At 36.2% G+C, this 26,780-nt stretch overlaps 1 long non-coding RNA gene across 2 annotated transcripts; it reads right to left on the bottom strand.

Moving 5' to 3' along the window:
- Positions 1-12,785: 12,785 nt before the first annotated feature.
- On the bottom strand, positions 12,786-16,574 carry LOC129047727 (uncharacterized). Of its 2 annotated transcripts, none has more exons than XR_008509485.2 (3): positions 16,446-16,574; positions 15,211-15,317; positions 12,786-13,424 (listed from the first exon to the last, which is right to left on the bottom strand). It is a non-coding gene; the product is annotated as an uncharacterized LOC129047727 (long non-coding RNA). The 2 variants fall into 2 exon arrangements; XR_008509484.2 differs by having other exon boundaries at positions 12,786-13,410.
- Positions 16,575-26,780: the final 10,206 nt, after the last annotated feature.

The following is a 26,780-nucleotide window of genomic DNA, read 5'->3' as shown; positions in this document are numbered from 1 at the left end:
ATAGACTGGTCTAGGGGTGAGCAAATAACCCCAGTAGGGCTAATCAGAGTCTTTCTCAGAAATTTCAGTTTGGATTTGAAAATGAAAAATGCTGACTTCACCTGAACATAGCTGTTAGACATGGGAAATGGCAATGGCAGTGTCACACAGTCATATAGGGGAGTCACACATGTACACGCGGCTTTATATAGATGTGATTTATAATGCTAACTATATTTAAATTGCAGATATTTGTTGGCTTTGTCAATATCTATTCACTCTTCATGTAGCTATATGTTGTTTTGACTCTGGTATCACCAATCCTTCACAACCCCCTATGCCAAATGCCTACTCTTTTTAGAGTTGATTTCACTCTAGTATGGAAAGAAATAAACTAGGCTTGAGAGGCATCACATTTTATTTTCTGTTGACATGATCCATTTAGAGATAGGCATATGAAGCAACCCATGAAGCACAGAGAGGCTTTTTTTGTTGGGGTTCCTGGGAGGGAAACAGAAATTTTCTCTGCCTGTCTTAGGCTTTATAATGTAAGGCTGGATTGTTGTAACCAACTTGTCACTGTAAGAAAAACATTTATAATTTTTACAGACTTCCATGTGGAACCTAAAAATGAAACCAAGTTTGTAGAAAGCAGCCAGAAATGTACAGGAAACGAGCCTGAACAAGCCCTTAATATGTGATGATGGGTAAAATTGAATATACCCATGAATTTTCAGGTTCCTAAGCTAGTGAGCTCCCCACTCACTGCCGACTCTTTCTCTCTGTCTTTCTTTTACTTTGAATGAAATTTTCTCTAACAAAAAAATTGTAAGAATCCTTACTGATATGGCAATAACTGTCCTGCATTCTTATATGAGTATTTCATAACATGGTAAGAGATACTCTAATATGTAGAGCAATCTGAAGAGAAGTGACATTGTAACACAAAATATTTTGGGCTTCGCATACATGCTGGTCTCCTCAATCTGTCTTATCTGAAGTGTATTCTATCAGCTTTTATTTCATAACTTGAACATAGCCTTAACTTGTCTTCAACCTAAAAACATATACCCTGCTCATGGCTTGCTGAACTTATTACAATTGGTATCACTTCCTTTCTTCTTTTAAATTCTTTTCCCAATTTTCTTATCCACATAATACCTTGGACACATGGGCACCATCAAGTAGTCTGATTGACATTATCCATTGGCCCTCTAGGCATTCTGTAGCCTTTCATAGTTATAGAAAATAGTTGCTTGCATCCTAGAAGTGACAGGTAAAAGAATAAATTCTGGGTTGTTAGGGAAACTGTACAAAGGATTGAAAACACGTTGCTGTATATCCAGAGCAAGCGAATTATCTCCAGAGAAGTGTTCTTGACAGTGATGAATCAAATAAATGGTTTGCCTTCCTGAAGTCAGAGAAAAAAAGATTCTTAAAGATAACATGAACCTACTATTTAGTTGGATAAATAACAAAAAGTACTCTCTTCTCCCTTAATTCTGTTTTTGACAATGAGAATATGATTCAATTTATATAGCTCTTTGGACTTGAGTTTGTAAAATGGAGATGAATTCATGAAATTAGAATATAACATTAAAAGTGTACTTTCATTTATAAATTGACGTCTCAGACTAAAAACTAAAACCCTGACTGGATATATTAGGAATAGACTCTCTTACTCTCTCTTCTTAATTCATTCTACCCCCAACCTACACCCCATTCTGTTTAGGACTTTGAGTTTTCTATTTCCATAATTACATTGGAAGTTTGAGGCTTCAGAAACAAAAGTTGTTTTCAACCATTCCTCTGGAAAATTTACTGGAATGCCTATCAACAAAAATAATATAAACATTTATTTACAGATGCACTGTATTATCTAGTGATTGCTCAAATTCAAAACTACATTTTATCATTTGATGCATGAAAATTGATTGAAGAGTTTCTTTGCTATGAGGTTATAATTTCTTTTGATAAAATCTACCAAAATATACAAGCGTTGATCAATAAAAGGAAATTGATTAAAACAAGTCTTTGCATTATGCAAATACTTCCATCTTCTGAACTATATTTTCTGAGTATTGCATGAGAATTTGAGACAAATAGGATAAATTATGTCCTGGGGAAAAATAAATAAACTATAACTTTTTGTTTCTTGGGTTGAGACAATTGTCAAATATATGATCCTCAATTTATAATGCAACACTCAAAATCCAAGTGAATAGTTCAGGGAATAGTACACTAGTTTCCAAAAAACAGCTTTATAAATGTTCTGATTAAAACTTAAAGAATGTGTTCCTGTTATTACTTTAAAAATGTATAAAAGCATATCCAAATTATGATATTTACATATTTTTATTTTAACAGGATTATTTTTTACCATTTAAAATTTTATCTAATTATTAAGCTTTCTATTTTTAATGACATAATCTTCAAAAAATGGAAGCACTTAAAAAAACGTGAAGCCTATAAAGACACATGCACACGTATGTTTATTGCCGCATTATTCACAATAGCAAAGACTTGGAACCAACCCAAATGTCCAACAATGATAGACTGGATTAAGAAAATGTGGCACATATACACCATGGAATACTATGCAGCCATAAAAAATGATGAGTTCACGTCCTTTGGAGGGACATGGATGAAATTGGAAATCATCATTCTCAGTAAACTATCGCAAGAACAAAAAACCAAACACCGCATATTCTCACTCATAGGTGGGAATTAAACAATGAGAACACATGGACACAGGAAGGGGAACATCACACTCTGGGGACTGTTGTGGGGTGGGGGGAGGGGGGAGGGATAGCACTGGGAGATATACCTAATGCTAGATGACGAGTTGGTGGGTGCAGCGCACCAGCATGGCACATGTATACATATGTAACTTACCTGCACATTGTGCACATGTACCATAAAACCTAAAGTATAATAATAATAATAATAAAAGAAAAAAAAAAAAAAAAAAAAAAAAAAAAAAACGTGAAGCCCTAACATACCTTTATGAAATGAAGATTGTCAGTATATTCTTCACAAATTATTCTAATCTAAATTAAATGTAAAACAATGAGTATAATTTCAGATTACATATTATATATGTAATATATATTATCTGACAGTTTTCTATTATACATATACATATATTTCTCCTTTTACCTTTCATCACTGTATAATAAATGTTCTGTCCTGTCAGTACACAGACATATAAATCTTTGTTTTAATATACTGCATGTTTCATATAAAAGATGTATTAAATTATTTAGCTAGTGTTTTCCTTGATTTTTTTTCTTTGCTCAAATAAACATATAGTTGTACCTACCTATATCTGTGGGGGATTGATACCAGAGTCCCCTTTAATACCAAAAGTCACCCACACTCAAGTTCTGCAGTTGGCCTGTGGAACGCAAGTACACGAAAATCAGCCATTGGTATCTATGAGTTTTGCATCCCCAAATACTGTATTTTCCATTCGTGTTTAGTTGCAGATGGGAAACCCACAGATGCAAAACTGGGTAATCTGCATATAAGTGGGTCTGCATATTTCAACCTGTGTTGTTCAAGAGTCAACTGTATTTGTAAATATAAACATTAATAATTCCACATCTATTGAGTAGGCTCTTAAAAGGTGAGTGTACATTCATTGAGTAGGCATTGAAAAAGTGTCTTCTGAAGGGCTACTCCAATACATATTCTCATGACCTTGGGGTTAGTCACATCATCGCCAAATCATAAATTTTCGTCTCTTTTTAAATATTTATTTATCTTAATCTATTTTTTTCTTACCATATTTGTTATGGTAAGGACGTTTTAAAGTTATACTAGTGATTTCAGTTTTTCATAATTTTAATGGTCAGGTTTTTAAGAGTTTCTGTAAGTATCAATATTAAATATCCATATGAAACATCATGTTAATATTAATTTCTAAAAGATATTTTTATCATGATAAGAAGTTTCCCTTTAATTTTATATTCATAAGTGTTTCATTATTTACTCAGGAATTGATATTGAATTTATCAAATATCTTTTCATATCTAGGGAGATTTCATTCATCTTTTAATGTAGTGATCACATAAGTCGTTTTCCACATCATAATACTCTTTTCAATCTTATATTAACACTTTCTAAATCACACCACAAAATTCTTTTAATATAATTCTGTATTAAATTACCCATATTTTATTTAGAATATTATTTTATGGTTATATGTAAGTTTGGTGTAGAGTACCCTGTCATGTGTAATATTTTCCTAGATTGTATGTTAGAATTATAGTAATCTTATGTAATAAACAAATGTTTTTTGTCTGCTCTAGACATTTAAAATCACAGAAATCATCTCTGGTTTAAAGGTTTGGCAGAAGTCTCAGTACCATGTGAGCCTATTATTTAGAATCTTAAAATCTATTTCTATTTCAAGTTTTCTAAGCCTTCCTAATTAAATATTCTATATCTCTCTGGAATATTTTATTTAATCTGATTTTTCAAATTTATTAGTATATAATACCATATAACGTTTTTTTGCTTTTAGATTATACATTCACTTTGCTTAACCTAATGTTGACCTTGTTGGTTTCTCTATATTTTTTCTTGATAAGATTTGGCATAAGTTTGTCTATTTTTTTCCAAAAACAGTTACCATGTACTTTTCAAACTAACTTATTTTACTATTTAATAGCGTCTATATTTATTTATTTATTTATTTATTTATTTATTTATTTGCATTCTTTTGAATTACTTGTTAACCAAAGTTTATAACTGTTGAAATTCAGTTGATTTCTCCTGACATTCTTGTTATTTTAGGCCTAGAATGAAAGACTCACAAAAAGATTTCCCACAGTATTGTTTTCTTCTCTCCTCTATGTAATTTAGAAACGACTATAGTGTCTAAAATATTATTTTAATACTCACACTTTAGAGTCAAGATAAAAAAGTTCTAGAGCAATTTGCATGACAGCTTTTCTTTTACCCTAATAGAGCACATGTGATTCACTTAACTTGTTAATTGCTATAGTTTGCTGCAGCTACTCCGAAATTCAGGTGTTGTCAATGTAATAGTATTTAGAGTTGGAGTTTAAGAGGTGATTAGGTTCTGAAGGCTTTGCTCTCATTAAGGACCTTATAAAAGAGGCTTCATGCAGCATAAGGCTAGCTTGCTCTTCTATGCTTGTGTCAGGTGATGGTGCAGCAAGAAGCTCCTCATTAAATGCTAGTGCTTTGATCTTGGACTTCCCAGCCTCCAGAACGGTAAGAAAATAAAATTTTATTCTTTATTATTTGCTCAATCTGTGATATCTTGTAATAGCAGCATAACATGGACTAAGACATAAGGCAACCCCACCAAAGGGTTAACAACAAAGCCTTAGACATTAATGGCACCGTGGTTTATAACCAGTGCCTGAATAGAGATATGCTGTTTAATGTCAAAACCTACAAAAGAAGGGTCAGATGCAGAGAGAACTAAAACGAATGTAACAGTGTGTGTTTCTTCTTCACATACATTCTCCAATGTCTTTTGTTTTGTTGTTGTATTTTAACATATCTACATCCTTCTTCTTTGGAAAGAATATTTAAGGTTGTTATTTCTTTAATCCTACTGACCACATTGCACAGTGTTTGTTTTCCTCATTTTATATGGTTGGAAATTTAGACTCAAAATTGTTTCAGTAACTGACTCAAGTCAGTCACTACATATGAGAGGGCCAAGTTTTATCACCAGGTGATTCTACAAGCCTTAATCTCCACATTAAAATATGTTAACTATTTTTAATTTTAAAAGTGCGCATTATATTGTATTATTTTTAATTGTCTTTCATGTTAGACTAAGAATAAAATTTTCTAAGGACAGGGCTATGCCTATTTTGTCTATATTATCGTTATAATCCTCAAGTTTTTCAAGTTACCAAAACAAAGTAGGCGCTAAAAATTATCTTAATTTGAATTACTTTTCTCCTCAAAAATAAGTTTACCTGTAATTCTTCAAAATTATGCAAAGGTGGAATGATTCATTTCAGCAAATACTTACTCTATGAGCTTGGCATGCAGTATCAAAGTTGAACAAGACTTTTACCTTCAAATTATTTACAATCTAGTGACAGAGACCTGTAACAGCCAGCTCTACTAATTATTTTAAGTGCTAAATGATGGCACAAAGACTGTTCTATTATAGATAGAAATAGAGAGAAATTAATTTATAGCAGAATAACGTGCAAAGAAACTATTGTTTGATGTACTTCTCTTTTCCCATATTCTTAATCCTGCCTGTTTAATGCTCACGCTCAGGTAGGTTACAGGAAATCTTTTAAAAAAATACGTAATAATAAAAACTACTTCCACAACCACTGCAATAGCCTCAGTAATAATTACTTTTCTGTGTATAATATTAACACTTTGATAAGGAAAATAGGTGAGTCTTCTTGAGCTGACAGAAGATAAGATATTTGAACTGTTTCACATACAAGTAACTTTTGTTAATGGGAAGATCAACTAATTATCTCATGAATAGTTATCAAAAAAATAGGAAGAAACAACTCAGAGATAGCCAAGTAACAGTAACACTGAAGTCATTTTAACTTTTTCACTTTCTTGCCAAATAATCTGTGAAGACCTATGTTAAATAATGAGTTGCTAAGATAAACATTCCGAAGAAGAAAAAGCACATAATAATTTATAATAAGGCTAATTTGACCTTAATTTGTGAAAAATAGATTCCTAGAAAACAAAGGGACATGTCAATCTAAAATTGCCTCCTATATTTCTAATTTATAATAAGTAGAAACTCATACCCAAGACTTTCTAATGATGCCATCTAATCTTCTGGGTTTAAAAAAAATCATAACATGAATAGATTGATCTATTCTCCAAAGTGTTTAAGTTTAATTCTTTAGACCTAACATGTTTCAACGTAAATAATTTTTTTATTTTGTAAAGAGAGTCAGCATCCTTAAGATAACTTGGGAGCATGATTACCTGTATATACTACTAAACAGCTGTTAATAATTATTAAGTATTTTACATTACATTATTTAAGAATTTGCACATACAAAGCATTTTTACATATACTTTCTCACTAAATTCTTTATTATTATTATTATTAAGTGCAGGATATGCAGGTTTGTTACATACGTAAATGTGTGCCATGGTTTAAATTCTTTAATGCTTTAAATTCTTAAACAGTAAAGCTAAACAAATATTCAGACTTGTTTCATAGATAAAGAATTTAGATATATATGTTAAGTGAATTGACCAACATCATCAGCTAAGCACTCAAAGTCACAGACAAGACCCAGAGTCTTCAGAATTCAGGATCAGTTAAAAACAAAAGCAAAGACAAACAAATCTGGCTCAAATGACTATTCTGATTTCTAATTATTCTTTGATCTTTGATATTATTCTCCATTATTAGATGCTGCTTAAAATTAATAAAAGTCACATTCTGATAATGATCTTCATTCACTAAAATAACTGCTCTTAAGGTGTACTTTATTTTAAAAGGGAGGGCAATTTTTCTACCTTCTTAGGAAGTGTCACAGGAAGTATTAAAGCAGTCAAATTTAAGTCAGCTAAAATAGCCAACCCATGAAACAGTACATTGCTTGTTAATTGGTACCAACATTAAAAAGTAAAATTAATTCAAAAGACGAGTATTTATTTGTTGTACATGATTGGTAATACACGGATGTAATCTCATTGGATATTTTAGAGTAGGCAAGATTCTCCCTTATTGATTGGTCTAAATGTTACATATTGAAAATACAAAGCAAGACTTTTTTTCTCAGTTGAAGTAAAGGAACTGTTGTTTCTAATTGCTATATTAGCAAGTATCAAAATACACGATTCGGTCAATTTTTAAATGTTTTCTCAGGGTGGTAATAGTTTCTACATAGGCATTATAATTATATATTTTTATAGTTGGGGTACATTAGCAATTAATCAGAGCACTCAGTTCAGTGAAATCTGATGCTGTTTTTCTCAGATATTAAAACACCTGAATTACTTTATTATAAACAAAAGAAATATTTTACATGTAACTTCACAGAAAGCAGATTAAGAATTTAAACTATTAATCTGTGTAACATCAAAGCTTCACTAAGTAGATGTAAGCCAGATGTATGCCAGTGGCATAATTGACATTTACTAATGAGTAGGATAGAATGCTACTGTGTCCAGATAATAAAGTGTCTTTCAGAATGTTCAATGGAACATGTCTCTTTATGCCCCCAGTGGCCTTTGTTCATTCAAAGAGTGTATGCTACTGCAGAAGATTTTAATCTAGTTTATTTTGTGAGCTCAGGCAGTGTGATTATTTTCAGAATTGAACTTCACACTTGCCATGAAATTTGCTTTAGTCAGAAAAAGCCAAAAACAAAGACAAGATGCTTCATGTTGCCTCTTATCTATAGCACAGTTCATTTTAGAAAACATAACTGACCAAATAGTTCACAGGGAAGAGATCTTTTGACCCAGCAAAAGCTATAATGGATCCCTTGCCTTTGTGTTTGACCTTGCAGTTGTTTGACAGAGACGCTTGAGGTTGTGTGACACAAATCGGTGAAAAACTGTACTTGGAAAACAGCATCACAAACCTAACACCGAAATTTTCAAACCACTCTGCTAGCTCAGTCATAAATTAGACCAAATTTATAAACATTATCACTATGTTTTAAAAATGTCTGTCTAAATGTTTTCATTGGTAATTAAGTAGCAATAGAGCATATTAAACAACACCAAATATCTGAAAGGCTCTTTTTAGCAATTTAGTCGTAGCATTTCTGAAGTCTGCTCATGCCAATTGTAGTTATTTCTGACATATTTTAGAAAAAACACATTGATGACTTTGTGCCAAACTTGATGCAGTGGTATGAATGTCTGCACCAACTGAAATACACTCATTACTCCATGGCTCTTGTTTCCCATCAGCAAATGTGAAACATTTATTTCTAAAAATAAAAATATCAGGGAAAAACAGATTATCTAAACATACCTGTCTAAAAGTCAAATTAGTATTCGTCCTATACATTGTCAGATTACTTCTTTTTAAAATTTAAACAGCTCTCCCTTTTACACACTGCCTCTATTTAACAATGTCATATTTCCTCCTCTTAATATTTACAGTTTCTTCTGTATTCCAAATCAAACTTCTCTTTTTATGCCATCTTTCACTCTTCCCCACATATCCCAGCTACCTACTCCAAACACACTTTGCCCTATCCCTTCACTGACCTTTTGTGTATGCTGATGTCTTTGGTAGAAATGGCCAAGTAAAAGGTACGACCTGATAATAATATCTTCACAAAAGACCTTCAGTACATCAAAGGGAAATGTATGTGGAGCCATTGTTTCTCTAGGTGTGTCCCATGCATTTATCTTGGACATCCCCATCCTCTTGGAGGAAATGAAAACCCTTGTGTATTTTGGAATGAAGTAATTTTTCATTGCTTTTCTCAGATTCATTAGGTTTTTAATACTAAAAGGAGATGAAAATAATTTTTAAAAATAAAAATAAATTACTAAATTCCCTGCAGGAAATACTGCCTATCTTTTGCCATTTAATTTTTTATCACACGAAATGGAGGCACAACGCTATCATCTATTCTTTGCAATCAAGTGCCAAGTACAGGGTTATGATTCCATTCTAGTTGGAATATTTTCCATTATTCAACTTATTTAATAAACTGTCACTTGAAAGGGGGACTGATAGGCTTTTTCACAATGAATCAAAGAACTGCTCGCCTTCTTCCTTTATTATGCATGCTACATTTGAAGCTAATGAAGCGTAGCTTCTGAGCTGATACTTTTATAGATGAAAGAGACATCATGTCACATCTTCTATTTATTTAATCAGCTACTCATAGCCAACACAAAACACATTGATTGCCTTGAACTTTATTTTTGACAGATGATGGACGTTTCTATTGCTGTCTTGCCTAATAGTTTACTACCATATGCATATTTTAAGATATTAACCATGAATAAAATTACTAGGAAAAAGATGTACAATAGCAATGGTACATTTAATTGAAGAAAGTGTAGTAGACATAATACTGCTTACAATATTTTGCAGATTTTTATATACCCTCTCCCTAGAGCAAATACTGCCTTGAAATAGTTGAGAAGTATGACATCATCTAATATTATTTTCATGAAGCTTTTATTATTTACTAAAATATCTTCATAATTCATTGAGCTAAAACATCACAATCTTCTATGAAAGTAGAACTTCTTCATGTATAAAAGGCATCAAAAGGAATAATTCATCACTAAAGAAATGCTTTCATTGCAATAATACTAGACAGTGTCACTAATTGGCTAACAGTAGTCAATGCAATGTGGGAATAAAATTTCAGGCGTAAGCTACATTTAATCAATGTGGTATAGGAAATAATCTTTGCTATTTACAGAAATGGTATATGTAATACAAAACATGCTTTTCTATGTAATGTTTCGTGGCTTTTTAAAGTTTAAAAATGTTAATGTAGACCATAACTTTTTAAAAATTGGCTTTGCAAATATAATTCCATGGGTATAAAATTATTTTCAAAATAGTGTGGCTTTAACGTTGTAAGAAAAATACAGCTTTTGCTCATAAGAATAGAAAATAAGTTTTACACACATGCACTTATTCATGCATGTAACTGGACAAATATAGATCTTTCATTTTATAACATAATTTTTATGTTTATAGTTGATTGCTTGTTTACTCAATAAAACTTACTTGTTTCAAAGTAAGTGTTATATTTGAAAGTAAGGAAAAGTATTTGATGTAGGATTATAGCACACACTAAGGTACTACATACAAATTATTAAAGAGAAATTGCATCATGAGCTATTGCAAAGAAAGCTGATTTGTAAAACCTATGGTATGACTAGAACAAGTACTTGGAAAATTGCTCTCTGAGAATGCATAACAAAGTTATTGAAAACATGCATAACAAAAGTTATTATAAGTCAGTGACAACAAAATGAACAGAACACAAACATCCCCAATGTACAAAATCCATATATTGACTCTCTTATTAAAGACAACTATCAAGGTTTTTACAGTTAAAATGACTACACAAGGGCCCGGCGTGGTGGCTCACACCTGTAATCCCAACACTTTGGGAGGCCGAGGCAGGTGGAACACGTGGTCAGGAGATTGAGACCATCCTGGCTAACACAGTGAAACCCCGTCTCTCCTAAAAATACAAAAAATTAGCCAGGCATGGTGGCGGGCGCCTGTAATCCCAGCTACTCAGGAGGCTGAGGCAGGAGAATAGCGGGAACCCGGGAGGCAGAGCTTGCAGTGAGCCAAGATCACACCACTGCACTCTAGCTTGGGCCACAGAGAGAAACTCCGTCTCCAAAAATAAAATAAAATAAAATCTTTCAGTCATCATCCAGTCTAGCTTCCCTGTAGTGAGCACAAGATGCTGGTACAAAATGTTTGTGAAACTGATCAGAAAAGATGTTCCTGATGATCTATGCTTTTCTGTTAGAATAATAATGGACTGGTAAGAAATTCACTTCTCTGTAACTGCAAGGACATGGGTACAAAAAAATAGTTTAAAAGAATGAATAAGATCTAATATTTGATAACACAACCGAGTGACTATAGCCAATAATAATTTAATTGTACATTTAAAAATAACTAAAAAAAAACTGGATTGTTTGTAACATGAAGGATAAATGCTTGAGGTGATGGATAACTTCATCTACCCTGACATGATTATCACACATTGTATACCTGTATCAAAATATCTCATGTACCCCACAAATATATATACCTGCTATGTACCCACAAAAATTAAAATTAAAAAATTTAATAAAATAAAACTGCAAGGGCACAAGCTTGTGCCTATCACACCAAAAAAAAAAAAAAGACTACATAAAAATGAGTGAAATGAAAATCTGAAATTTAAACAACAATTTTAAAAGTTAGACTCCCACATATAAGGGAATTGGTGAAGTTCTTAAATTTGTTTTAAGGAAAATAAAATACAAAAAGTAAAGACTATTTTTCAACAATATGAATGTTATCCATTTCACGGTTAAAATCAGCGTTCTGTTCTTTCATCTCTTCAGCTATGCTAATCAATCTAAGTTGTATAAATCACTGATTCAGGATTCATTGTGGCTAACTCTGTAGTACACAATCAAATTAATTCTTGGCTTTTATTGCATGACAAGCTAGAAAAGTCCTCAAGAGACCCCTTGGCTCTGGCTTTGCATTAAACTGGTCTGCTCCTAAATATAATGTTGTAAAGTGCACTACATTAGAAATCAGAAGCAGCCTATTTCATGCTTGACTTATCGACTCTGGTCCAGTTTCTTTATTTTAAAAATGGGAGCCACCTGTTAAACCACTACTACAGCTCCAAAATTTGGTAATTCCAAATCATTCAATGCCACTAATTTATGACGCATTTTTAAAAGTGATATAATAGAAGTCCAGAATATTCAACATACAAATGTATGTTTTCTCTATATAAGAGTATCGTTAACAAATAAAGCCTTTTTATCTATAAGCAAACTCTTTTATTGCTGAAACAAGTCCAGTTATTCTCAGTATGATATCATATAATTGAAAACATCTACATTTTTATGTTTTCCAAATTGAAAAAAGCTATTGCATGGTCATTGATTAACCTTCGCTACAACAATAAATTTTTATTCAAAGTTTGGATCAAGCCTCAATTCCAATGTCTTTGTAAAAATCCCTTTGATGCAGGGCAGGCAATAACCAAATTAGGGCTTAGCCATGAATGGTTCTTTGGTTCACCTAGGAAAAAAATCAAGGGTGAGTCGATGGTAGAAGAAAACAGCTTTATTGAAGCAACAGTGTTACGGTTCTGGTGGTGTTACAGCTCAGGCAGTGTTATAGCTCTGTGCCTGTTCCTTCAGAGCAGGGCTACCCCATAGGCAGTGTGCTGAGAATAGCAGCTCAGGATAGTTCTGCAGTCATATTTATGCCCACTTTTGATTACATGCAAAGTAAGGAGCAGGTTATGCAGAAATTTCTGGGGAAAGGGTAGTAACTTCTGGTTCATTGGGTCATTGCCATGGAAAGGGGAAGTAACTCCCTGCTGTTGCCATGGCAATGGTAAACTGACATGGCACACTGGTGGGTGTGTATTAGGAAAAGCTGCCCTGCCGTGGACCTATTTTACTTTGTCCTCAATTTGGTACGGTGTCTGAGCCCTGTCTCCAGAGTCAAGTCCCACCTCCTACTCATCCTCCCCTCAGAGATTGGATATTCTTCCGTAATCTTAAGAAAGCTGCAGAAGAGCAGAGGTCCATCTTCTGTGACTGCTTCTTTCTCAGCTTATGAGCACAGGCCCTGCCTAGCAACAGAGAAGTAAAAATCTGTAGATACCTAATCCAGGAGGCCACGAGGTAGGCAGGATATGTTGGAAGCCTTGTGCCAGCATTGTCTTTACCTGGAACTGCTGTAATCTAGAAGACACAAACTTTTAAGAGGTTAAACAAGTAAAGGCAAAAAAAAAATTAGTAACAAGAGAGCTATCAGAGGTCCTAGAAGAGGTAAAAACCAGGGGAGATTTGGAAAGACACTTTTAATAGTTGACCAGACATTGCTGGAGTCAGTGCCCTGGTTATATCTATGTAACCAGGTAGCTCTCTCATATATCTTTCGAATGTTAATCTCAACTTTTCCAGAGTTGTTAGTATATGTGCAGAGGGTTTTTTTTTTTTTTTTTTTTTTGAGAGGGATTCTAGCTCTGTCGCCCAGGCTGGACTGCAGTGGCCCGATCTCGGCTCACTGTAAGCTCTGCCTCCCGGGTTCACGCCATTCTCCGCCTCAGCCTCCCGCGTAGCTGGGGCTGCAGGTGCTCGCCACCATGCCCGGCTAATTTTTTGTATTTTTAGTAGAGACGGGGTTTCACCGTGTTAGCCAGGTTGGTCTCGATCTCCTGACCTCGTGATCCACCTGTCTCGGCCTCCCAAAGTGCTGGGATTACAGGCGTCAGCCACTGCACCCAGCCAGGTTTTATTAATAACTGTATACAGACTTCAACTTGTTCAGCTAGTAAACAATCCAACACTAGTCTGTTTTTGATAACTACATTTGCCAAAGAGTCTAAATATTTTTGAATTCCTTTTAGTGTCTGACCTGTGTTCGTGGCTAAGGATTCTAGAGTTTGAATTAAGTTATTTAGAATTTACTCATGGTAGGTAAAGTCACTCCAGGGTGCTGCTAGTCCTATCCTTCACCAATTCCTGCCAGAATTTACCCTACTGCTTGCTCACTTCTGGTATCCTTGAGTCTTATGGGGCTATAGACAGTAACTCTTGGAGGAGCAAGTGTTGCTAATTCATCTCTGTTCCAAGTTTTTGATATACAAAGGAAAGATACTCCTAAAAGAACAGGTGACTCTGTAGGGAGTTGGGAGCAGTTATGGGGTGCCACTTCTTCCCATTCATGGCCATAGACAAAAATGAGCCCAGTTTGGGTACAAACAAAGCCCCTATGGGGTGTGATGTTTATCCTTTGCTGGTAAGTTGGGTCTATAGAAATTTTCTTTTCTTGTTCCAAAGGGGATAGCCAAACAATTTTTGTTTTTCAGAGAGGTGCAATACTCTCACCTTCTCAGACTATGAAGTATAAAGTTGTTTTTCCCCTATATGTTCTGATCCAGGAGAAAGCACCAGATATAATCTCCTCATTTATAAGCACAGTCCCATTTACCTTGCTGTGACCTTGCGAACTTGACAACTTGCCAACTAAAGTTTAATCAGAGCATCACAAAGAAGCTTCCACTTTTGTGCCATTCACACAAGAGTGGGTGCAAAAGATAGAATCATTAGTGCCCTGGTGGTATAGATACCCAACTTCCCAGGTCCAGGCAATAGCGGTACAGGGCATTTCAGGTGTCATCCATTAAGTGGGTGAGTGTTCCACTTAACTTGTAGGGGTTGGGGTATTTCAGATCGCTATGGCTAGTTAGAAGGCCTGGGGGATTATCATGAGCTATTCCAGATGAGCCAGAAGATAGAATTTTCTATCCTGGGAATGTCGATGAAAAATCCAGCAACCATGAAGATGATCTCCTGCTGCTATAATTGTTGAAGTATTTACTAGTTATGTTCCCATCCACCCTGGATTAGGGTAATTGGGAGAGCAAACAGGATTAACAGTAATAGAATGGTGTCCAGTTTGGTCGTAGTTGTTTCCTGGGAAGTTGGCTAAAGTATCATAATCAAGAAGAAGAAAAAAATTAAAGCTTCTATTCCTACCCAGAGCATCATGTTACCACTTCTGGCTGACTGTTGATTCTTTTAAATAGGTAGAAGAGATGCTTGGAAGGTTCACGGATGTAGATCATGGTCTCCACCTTGTATGCCTGTGATGCATAAGAAACAGGTTTAATCCTGAACATTATATACAACTAGTTATTTCCTGAAGTTTAACAGCATTGTGGGAACTCAAAAACACCTGATGGGGCCCTTCCCATTTTGGTTGTAATTGATCATCAGGGGATCCTTCTTTTCAAGTTCTTAGTGAGACTAAGTCTCCTGGTTGAATAGGAGAGTTAATTCTCTCCCTTGTGAGAGGGGACAATATTTTATTTCCACAAGTTTAGAGGGCCTTTTGAACCTGGCCTAAGCTGATAATATGAGTGAGCATTCTATTTATCTCTTCATCAAACAGAAGGCCTGAAATTAAAAAGGGCCGCCCATAAGTCATAATGTACTAAGTTTTACAATTCTATTTGGGACTATCCTTGTGCATAAAAGGGCTATGGATAGCAGAGAAACCCAGGCCTCTGAAGTCTCCTGACAGAGCTTTGCTAATGTTCATTTTAAAACATGATTAGCTTTTTCTACCTTACCAGAGGATTAAGGTCTCCAGAAGGAGTGAAGGTAATAGGTAATGCCTAACTCTGGGGAAACCTGCTGGGTCACCTTAGCTGTGAAGGAGGGTCTGTTGTCACTCTGTAGAATTTTAGGTAATCCCCAGTTGAAGATGATCTCTTTATGTAAAAACTTGAACACTTCTAATGCCTTCTCTGTCCTTGTGGGGAAGACCTCTATCCATCTGGTGAAAGTGTCTATAAACACCAGCAAATATTAAAGTCCCCTGTATGGTGGCATCTGAGCAAAATCTATTTGCTAGTCTTCCCCAGGGTATTTTTTTTTTTATGTTGTACAGGTTTGAGACGGGGTAGGGGTATAGGACGGCTTCCTGGGTCATTAGAGGCACAAAGTTCACAGGCCCTGGTTACTGTGTTTACAGTCTGGAATAGCTCCTTTCCTAAGAAGATTTAAGAAACTAATTTAAATAGGGAGCCCCATCCCAAGTGTGAGGAGTTACAGATCTACTTAACTATGTTTCCATTGCTCAGCCTCAGGGAGGAGGAGTTTGTTGCTTCCTAGTAACCATCCTGAGAGATCCTTTTGTAAGCCTTTCTGTTCTATCCATTTAATTTCCTCAGGGGCATAGTATGGTGTTGCTGATGTGGATGTAGTACCTGGCATTGATGAAGCAGCTTGTAATACTGGTGTTTCTTTACCTGTGGCGTTAGCTGCTCTGTCTGCTAGAGCAATTCCTTTGATAATTAGAGGTGTCTCCCTTTGGTGTTCCCTACAGTGAATAACTGTTACCTCCTTTGGGAGCTGGACAGCTTCTAAAAGTTCCAAATTCTGAGTGATGTTATATATGGGGGATCCCTTCATTGTTAGTAGTCCCTTTCCTTTTCATATAGCAGCATGAGCATAAAGCAATAGGAACCTATATTTGGAATCAGTAAATATATTGACTCTTAAGTGTTTTCCTAATTAGACGGCCCTAATTAAAGTGATTAGTTCTGCTTTTTAAGCAGAAGTCTCAGAAGGCAAAATTTTTGCCTCAATAACTTGTTATTGGCTAACTACCACATAACCTGCCTTTGTTACTCCTTCATGCATAAAGATACTCTAATCTATAAACCACTCAACATCAGGATTAGGCAAGGGCTCATCTTTGAGGTCAGACCTGCTAGGGTAGGTCTGTTCTGTTTCCCACACAAGCATGAATGAGCTGGGGATTTGTTTCCTAGGACATGAAGTTCCACAATAGGGTAGCAGGGTTTAAAATGTGACGTACTTTAAAAGTAACGTAAGAGTATCAGGCAAAAGGGCCTGATATTTAAGTGACTGGCTCCCATTTAGCCATTGGTGTCCTTTTGCCTCTAGGACTCCCTGGTGGGGGGCCATGACATCAAATTGCTGTCCTGGGGTAAACTTACTAACTTCTATCAATAGAGTGCTGGTGGCCACAGCTCACAAGCATCCTGGCTACCCATTTGTCACTTGGTCTAGCTGTTTAGAAAAGTAAGCCACTAGTCCTACTAGTGGGATGGCCAAAGCCTTGCCTTATTTTTCAGCAGCATAACAGAGTGAAAGGTTTTTCTATGTTTGGAAGTCCCAAAGCAGGAGCTATTCCTAGCATTTCTTTTATGGTTAAGAGTGTCTTTTGGCAGATTCCATCCCAATTCAAAGGCTTGTGATCACTCCCTTTTAGAGCTTCATAGAGTGACTCTGCTATAGACTCAGACCCATGAATCCAGATCCTGCAGAGGCGAGCCATTTCCTAAAAGGCTTTTAACTGTTTCTCACTTTGAGGGGCCTGCAGTGCCAAGATGGTCTCTTTTTGCTCCTGGGCCAAAGTCCTTGTCCCAGGGATGAGCACATACCCCAAATATTTAACCTTTGCACAGAGATCTGGGCACTGTGGTGAGATAAATGATATCGTTACTTTCCCAGAAAATTAAGGATCTGAATTATGTTCCTATCAGAATCTTCCTTAGTAGGGGTAGAAATTAGTAGGTTATCTACATATTTCGAGAGAGACCCATTAGTTAACTGTAGTTCCCTTAACTCCTTGGCCAATGCATTGCCGAAGAGATGGGGAATGTCCCTAAAACCTTGGGGAATAACTGTCCAGGTAAGCTGAAATGCTATATTAGTGTCTGGATCAGTCCATTCCAAAACAAAAATATACTGGAAGTCTGAGTATAAAGATAGATAAAAGAAAGCATCCTTTAAGTCTAATACTGTGAAATAATAAGCATCTTCAGGAATTTAAGTCAGTATTGCATAAGTATTAGGAACTATTGGTTGAACTGGTACCACTACCTCATTAACTTTCCTTAGATCCTGAATAAATTTATATTTCCCATTTGGTCTCTTTACAGGCAAAATGGGGTTGTTACATGGAGACTGACAAGACTGTAATAATCCATACTTTAGGAACTTTATTATTAGGGGCTGGATGTCTATCAGAGCCTCAAGTCTCAAATGATATTGGTTTCTTCCTGGGTAATTAACATTAGGTTTCTAAAGAACCCGGACTAGGGGTATGTTAACAGCCCTGCTGGGACCCTCCATGTCCCAAACAGAGGGGTCTACTTGAGAAGCAATATGTGGTAGAAAGATCTTCTCCTTATCTGCTTTAAGGCAAGTACTCAGAGTTAGAAGAACCATCCCTTCCTAGCCTGTTACTTCCTCATGGAACATTTTAACCTGTAATTGGTTAAAAAAGAAAAAAAAAAAAGAAAAAGAAAAGTATCTCCCTAATAGAGGGATATGACACTTAGGCATAAGTAAAAACCCATGGGAAGGCATATGGTACCCCATGGTACAACCAAGAGGGTGGGTAAATCTTCTAATTTTTGGCTGGCCATCAATTCACATTACTGTGTGAGAGTGGGAAGACAGTGGCCCTGAGAAATGGGTTAAATCTGAGTAGGCTGCTCCTGTGTTCAATGAGAACTCAGTATTCTTTCCTGCTACATCAAGTATTACCCAAGCCTCCTCTGCAGAGGTGATAAGGTGTCCAGTGAGAGCTGTAGCTGACCTCAGGCCCTGTCAGTCCTCTACTTTCTCCGCCATTATGGGTCTGGGTGGCTCAAACTCCCTCTTAAGCCTAGGGCAATCCTTTTTCAGTGGCCTTTCTTGCTTACAGAAGATATATTGATTCTGGCCTAAAGGCCAGTGAGTTGTGGGGGCTCTTGTCTGAGCATTTCAGATGCTGATCTCACCACATTTCCTCAAGGTAGGTAACCCTGAGGCAGCACGGTTTGGGGGGTGAGGGAACAGGGTAAAGCAGCAGCCACTAACAGTCATGCTTTTTGCTCAGTTCTTTTGGATTTTGCCTCTTCCTCTTCCCTGTCCCTGTTACTATAAACCCCAAAGGCAATGTGTAAGAGTTGTCTCATGGAGCTTTGGGGTCCCATTGCTACTTTTTGTAGCTTCCTCCTAATGTCAGGGGTAGATTGAGTAACAACATGCATACCCAGGAGAGCTCACCCTTCTGGGAGTCTAGGTCTCTATTAGTATATTTCCTGAGTGCCTCAACCAGTTGGCCTTGAAATGAGTGGAATTTTCATCTTTCTCCTGAGGGATTTCTCTCACTTTATCATAATTAACTGGCTTAACCAAACACTTTTTCATACCATCTATTAAACAAGGTCGTGTGTGATTTCTGCTTTCAAGATCTTGAGAACCTCTCTGGTAATTCCACTGAGGGTTGACATCTGTAAGTAACTCTCCCCCACATGATAAATGAAATGCCCTGGATTATGTGCAGCCACTCTATCTCCATGTTCATGAGCAGTACCTAGAATTCTTTGTTTTTCCTTTACAGTACCACAAGTGGATAATAATACTTGCATGTCATGCCAAGTTAAATCAAAGGATATGGTCAACTTAACAAACTCCTTTACAAACTTCCCTGGATCTATCAAAAACCACCAAAATTTTTCCATGCATCAGACATGGAAAAATGCACATATTCTCTGATTGTTCCTCCATTCCCATAAGCTACCACCCACAACTGACATAAGTTATATTTTGGGGCTGATATTAGGCCCCACTCCTGGTGGTACTGGTTGGGCTTATTTCTTCAGGCAGTGGTGGATATGGTTGGCATTATTTCTTCAGGCAGTGGTGGATACCATGCTGATATGAGGCCCCACTCCTGGTGGTACTGGTTGGGCTTATTTCTTCAGGCAGTGGTGGATATGAGCCAGTGCTTGTTGGATAAGGGGGAGGGGTGCCTGATGACCTTGGGGTGGAATCTTGCTTTAGAGAACTGGTGGGGCCTCCTGTCAGAACTAGGGGACTGAGAAGGTTCTGAAGGTAGGGGAGGGTGCAGCACTGGGCCTCCTGGGGTACCTGGGAGAATCATGAGCCAGACATAATCTACAGCTAGCCCTTAAATTAGAATCCTGGTAGAGGGCCATAAAAGCCTGTACATAAAAAACTTCTTATTTTCCTTCCTTTTTATAAAGCAAATATAATTATACAATATCATTGTAATGTAAAGAACCATGCCTAGGCCAAATCTGTTGATTGTTCAATTTTTATTAAACCCATACATTATTGCAATGATAAATTATTTATTTTCTTCTTCAATTTGTCTAATAATTTGAATTTACTCCAATAGTCTAAAAGACACCCTAGACGTGAATCTTTGGGGATTCTCACTGTTGTCTTCATGTCTGGGAAGGATCTCCATAAGGGGTTTCTGTTAGCCTAAGTTTAGTGAGTGCCTAATTACTATTTTTTCCCTTTTAAGTGACCACTTTCTACAAAATGTAGATAGCAAGGTGTTACAAAAGCAGGTTATGAGCCAGAAATGGGCAGTAGGATGTTGAGCCTAAATTCCACAGTGAGGGTTGGGCACAGAGTGGGGTGCTAAATAAATGGTGACTGTGGATAGGAGGAAGAAAAGAGGTAAACAGCATTGCCCAAGGAGAGACTTCAGAGGCCCTAATTTGCCAGAGAATCTACCCAGTAGGGGAGAAACAAACAAACCAAAAAGTTTGGATGGCCACTTATCTACAACTGTAGGTAGTCTTTCATCAGGCCGGGGTCCTCAGAACTCCCAGTTCCTTTGACCAAGAAAGGCTTGAGCAAGGCTGTTGTAAGACAGCACGATAGCACACAGGAAGGGGCTTGCAACTGGCTAAGGAAAATAATAACTTCTCACTTCAAGGCAGAAAAGGATAAGACCCATATCCCCCCCAGAGGAGTGGCTGTACCCCACAATTCTAGAGGAAATGTCAATGCCAAAAAGAACCCAGAGCATCCAGGAAGTGGCCAATACTAGTGCTGAAATACCAGAGTGCCCAAGATCCTGTGAACAAGGGTACCCACATCAAATGTTGACAACCCCAGGGCACTGGGGTGAGTGGCCAACAGTGAACTCAAGACCAACTCGGTGTCACAGAACAATGTGATTTTAGCATCCCAGAGTCAACACAACAGGGGACCTTTTACAACCAAATGTTCTGCCTTAAACAATTGCCCAAATACAGTTAATGAGAAAGTCAAAAGCAAACATAAGACTGCAAAAAAAAAAAAAAATTAAGGATTGAAAATGAAATGACTGGTGGAACAATAAAATGGAGGAAAAGGAGAAAGGAGCAGGAAGGAATGACAAAGTCATTTTTAAGGGGAACTCAAACAAAGGTAGACTTCTAACCACCTAGCCAAGGACTTTTATTTTATTTCCTAATTCTCCTGACACTATAGGGGAACAGAGGAAAACACTCACTCATCCACAGGAGCCAAATAGCACTGACCAATTTTCCATGTAGGACCCAGGTGAAGGTCTCTCCAGCATTCCTCAGCTTGGGTGGGCTCAGCTGCCATGGAGGGTGGAACTGTTGAAGGGACCAGTAACCCATCGGCCTGCAGGACTGAGTGACAGGTCTCAAATGAGGCAGTGCAATGTGGGCACTTCTTAGAACCTGGTAGGAAGTGATTGGATCATGAGGGCAGTGTTTTTGTGATAGTGAGGGAGTTCTTATGAGATCTGATGGTTTATAAGTGTCACTTTCACCTTCACTCTCTCTCACCTGCCACCGTGTAAGACGTGCCTTGCTTCCCCTTCAACTTCCACCATGACTGTAAGTTTCCTGAGGCCTCTCCAGCCATGTGGAACTGTGAGGCAATTAAACCTCCTTTCTTTATACATTACCCAGTCTCAGGTATTCTTTATCAGTGTGAAAATGGACTAATACAGTATTATAGCTCTTAGGTGTTAACAGATTTGCAGTTTCAATCGCCAACTGCTTTGCTGCCTCTTACCGTCTCTCCACTCATCATCTCACCAACTGCCATCTCTCACCATTGCCTGACTGAATGCCGCTTCTCTTGCCATCTCTCATAACACTGTCTTTTCTCTGTGCCCTACATTGGGTGCTAGGGCAGGGCAGGCAATCCCCAAATTAGGGCTTAGCCAGGGAGAGTTCTTTGCTTCACCCAGGAAGGAATTTAAGGGTGAATCACTGGTAGAAGAAAACAGCTTTATTGAAACAGCAGTGCTACAGCTCTGGTGGTGTCACAGGTCAGGCAGTGTTAAAGCTCTGTGGCTGCTCCTGTAGAGGAAGGCTACCCCATAGGCGCTGTACTGAGAGTAACAGCTCTAGGTATTTCTGCAGTTATATTTATATCCACTTTTAATACATGCAGATTAAGGGGCAGTTTATGCAGAAATTTCTAGGGAAAGTGTAGTAACTTCCGGATCGTCAAGTCATTGCCATAGAAAGGGGAGGTGACTCCTGGGTGTTGCCGTGGCCACAGGAAACTGACATGGCACACTAGTGGGCATGTTTATGGAAAACTGATTCCACCTCAGCCCTTTGTTAGCTCGTCCTCAATTTGTTCTGATATCTGAGGCCCGTCTTCAGTATCTTACCTTTGCTAAGCCATCCTAACTCTGGTTTCTGAGAAACTAACATCCTAATTTCTGAGAACCTTTTTTTCTCATCAGGAATATTATTTTTAAAATGTTTCATATCATATTTTACCTCAGTATTTTCAGCATCGTAATAAACATGAGTATGATTATACCCAGTAAAATCGGCTATCTAAAAAGACTATACTATTGATTTCATGTTTATGGATTGTTTACTACCTACCTTCAGCCTTTTGTAATTCTTTAACAGCATCCCTGACTGTCTCACTCTGAATCTCTAAAGACAGTATTTGCCTTTGTCTTCTTAAAATATATATTCCAAAATATAGAATAATAAGAGAAGACTTGAAAGGTTAAGTAGAAAGGTTCAAGGAAAAGAAAGCAAAAACTTGGTTGAACTGTGTACTTGCTCTGCTGTTGCCTTATTTCCTTGTGTAAAATGTACAATGATGCACATATCCCATATAGTCTTCATGAGAATCATATATCATAAAGCACATAAACTACCTAGAATAGTGTCTGAGTACATTATTATTGTTTAAGAAAAAACTACTGTTACAATTTAATTACATAAATATTATAATATACAAATATATTTATAATGCAATGTTAAATTATAATACAATTGTACAGTAGATGTGTTTTATTGATATTCCTTAATGATACGGTATGTAAAATCTTATTTGTATGAGTACCAATATATACATATTATTCTATATAACTGAAGGAAAATAATGCCTCTGAGACAAAACTCTTCATATTTAAAAGATTCTTTATGATATGTGGAAATGTGCTTGTCTTTATTTTGCATTGTAGATATTTATAAAGTGAAGTTAAACTTTTTTTGAGGTTTTAATACATATTTAATATATTTATATTAAAAATCTCATCTACTGAAAATACATATTTCCTCAAGTACAAGAGTACCTGAAAGGGTAAATGCATCCAGTCTATTATACATGTATAGATAGATAGATACATAGATATAGATACATAGATATAGATCGATAGATAGATATCTATCTATATATATATATATATATATATAGCTTATTTGTAACTACTACCAACATATGTTCAAAATTTTGAATTACAAACAAGATTTTGCTTTCAGTTTGGTTATCATAGAAATAGTTTATCAATAAACTACACTTCTGCTGTGGCATTTAAAAGCACATTTTACTGTGTCCGAGTTTTGTGCAGTTATAAATAACATAAGCAGAACTTGACATAAAGAAACATGTTCCAGTCCTACATGTGTAACAAATCAATGCAATATTTAATTCAACAAGCATTTATTAAATAACTTCTCTATATTATATACCTTCCAATGGGCCAGGGACAGAAATTTGACAAGCAACCCTTAGACTTCAAAGTCCAGTAATAAAAACCAGAGTAAAGAGTCTAGCATTAAATTGTTTATAGAATACAGTGATAAAAGGCCTTATTAATTATATCTATCTTAGGGTGTATTTTGGACCTATAAGCAATTTTGTGTTGCTGAATGATAAAATATAACTAATTGCATTCATAACATTCTTTAAGGCCTCATAGAATTTGCAGAATCCATTGAAAGTGGTCTTCTGGCCAGAAGCAATAGAATTAGTAGAAGATAGGCAATATGGAAATAGCCTAAGAAAAAAAATGTACTCGTTTTGGAGACAATACTTTTATCTAATAAATAATATAAAAGTAAAGCAAAAGATATCAGTGAACTATGGCTTCATATAAATTTAGAGAAAATGATTAAGAAACTGACAAGATTCAATTATGATTCCAAACAAAGAGCCAAGACAATAATTGCATATGGGATGCAAAATCAAGACTCTAGTATATAAAATGTCATCCTGGGGAAAGCATTATTGATTTTGTGCTGAAATTTGTTTTTTTGCAAAGACGAATTCTCAGGAAATTTTAATATTTAAATATTGGTTACATGCTTAATATTAGATAAATGTTTGGCATATTACTTTCCACTAATACGTTCACTAAAACTTCTTAATATAATTTGCTTAATTTTGGAGTTTGGAATAATTTTGGATTTACAGAAAAATCAGAAAGACAGTAAAAAAATCATTTATACCCCCCACTGAACTTCCTCTAATATCAACATTTTATATAATCATGGTATGTTTGTTAAAGCTAAGAAATTAATATTGATACGATACTCTTAACTTCGGGCTTTGCTAGAATTTCAGTTATTCCACTAATATTCTATTTTTGTTACAGAATTCAGTCCAGGGTACAATATTGAATTTGTCATTATGTTTCCTGAGTCTCTTTTTATCTGTTTCTCCATCTTGCTTTGTATTTCATGACCTTAGCCGTTTTGAAGAGTACTAGACAGATATTTTATAGAATGGCCCTTTGTTTTTTTCTGGTATTTTTTATGATTAGACTGTGGTTATTGCATTTGAGGAAGAATTCCACGGAGATAAAGTATCCTTTATATCACATTAAATCAGGGGTACCTGATATCAGCATGCCTTTTCACTGGTGATATTGACCTCTGTCACTTGGATTGGGTGCCAGGTTTCTCTGCTGTGAAGAAACTGCTTTCCTTTTCAAGCTCTATTAATTGGAAACAAGCCATTAAGTTCAAAGCACAATCAAGAAAAGAGGACTTAAGCTCCACCTCCTAGAGATGGGAGTAACTATATATTTATTCCTAATAAAAATGTGATAGGTTTTGGTCCAATATATCAGCTAGGCCCAGAGTTTCTGAGAAGGAGAAATATGCCATATCTCACAGTGACATTCCTTGAAAACAGTCGCATGAAATAACTTAATTTAAAAATATTTTTAAATGAATATGATAAAATATTTGTTTTAAAATAAGGATGATAAAATATTTGTTTCAAAATGAATATGACAAAAGAAAACTAAGGATAAAATTGAGCTAGAAGTAATTTAATTACTTAGGAATGTTAGAGAATCAGAATGGTTTGAATTTTAGCCCTTGCCACTTAGTAGCTGTGAGACATGGATATTTTACTGTTTCAAGTTCTCAAGAAACAATAATAGAAACAATATACTATTATTGTAAATATCAAATAAGTCAAACCCTTAGCCTCTTGTCTGGCACATGGTCAATGTTCAAAGTACAAAAACTCTTATTTTTTGACATTGGGAGACAAATGGCCCTTTCTGAGAATCTGTTCCCACCCTCTGAGGGTAATCTCTTCCTCACCTCTACTCACAGATTTAATCCTTCCTTTGATTGTGCACTCTCTTTGGTCAAGGGCTGGATGTCACAGGTGCAATACACCTTGATCTAGCCTTCATTCCTTTGTCTGTTGATACATGATTCAACAATGAGTCTTTCATATCGTACCAAGATGTGTCAGTTTTAATCTGTTTCCTGTGAAAATATGCTATGTTTCAAAGTTTGATTGGTAAAATCTAAGTCTTTACTTTTTAAAAAGAACTGTCACATCTGTCTAATGTGCTTGATTACCATGTAAATATGCAGATTCTGATCTGTATAAGGGAAGTTGAATTCAGGTATCAGGCCAGGCATGGTGGCTCATGCCTGTAATCCCAGCACTTTGGGAGGCCGAGGCGGGCATATCATGAGGTCAAGAGATAGAGACCATCCTGGCCAACATGGTGAAACCCTGTCTCTACTAAAAATACAAAACTTAGCTGGGCATGGTGGCAAGCGCCTGTAATCCCAGCTACTCAGGAGGCTGAGGCACGGGAATTGCTTGAACCCGGGAGGTGGAGGTTGCAGTGAGCCAAGATCTTGCCACTGCACTCCAGCCTGGAGACAGAGCGAGACTCCATCTCAAAAAAAAAAAAAAAAAAGAATGCAGGTATCAGCATTCTGCATAATATTCCTGGGTGACTGTCTTGGTGACTTTAGGTGATGCTCATTATGTTCTGAATTGGGACATAGGAGTCAGCTATGCATGATAAAGATTGCTTATATTTGGGGAAAAAAAACGCTGTGATATTTTATGCCTTTAAAAGGTACAGAGTAAAAGGTATTAAACAGAATAGCTGAATTATGAAGGTCAGCCTTGTATTTTATATGAGTAAAACATGTAACTTCTTGATAGTTTTTCTAATCTGATTGTAACACATGTACTTTCTTGCCAAGGTTTATTATATGTGTAAA

The sequence above is a fragment of the Pongo abelii genome, chromosome 13 (assembly GCF_028885655.2).
Source record: "Pongo abelii isolate AG06213 chromosome 13, NHGRI_mPonAbe1-v2.0_pri, whole genome shotgun sequence".
Taxonomy (NCBI): Eukaryota; Metazoa; Chordata; class Mammalia; order Primates; family Hominidae; genus Pongo; species Pongo abelii.
This window is presented reverse-complemented; position numbering and strand designations above follow the sequence as displayed.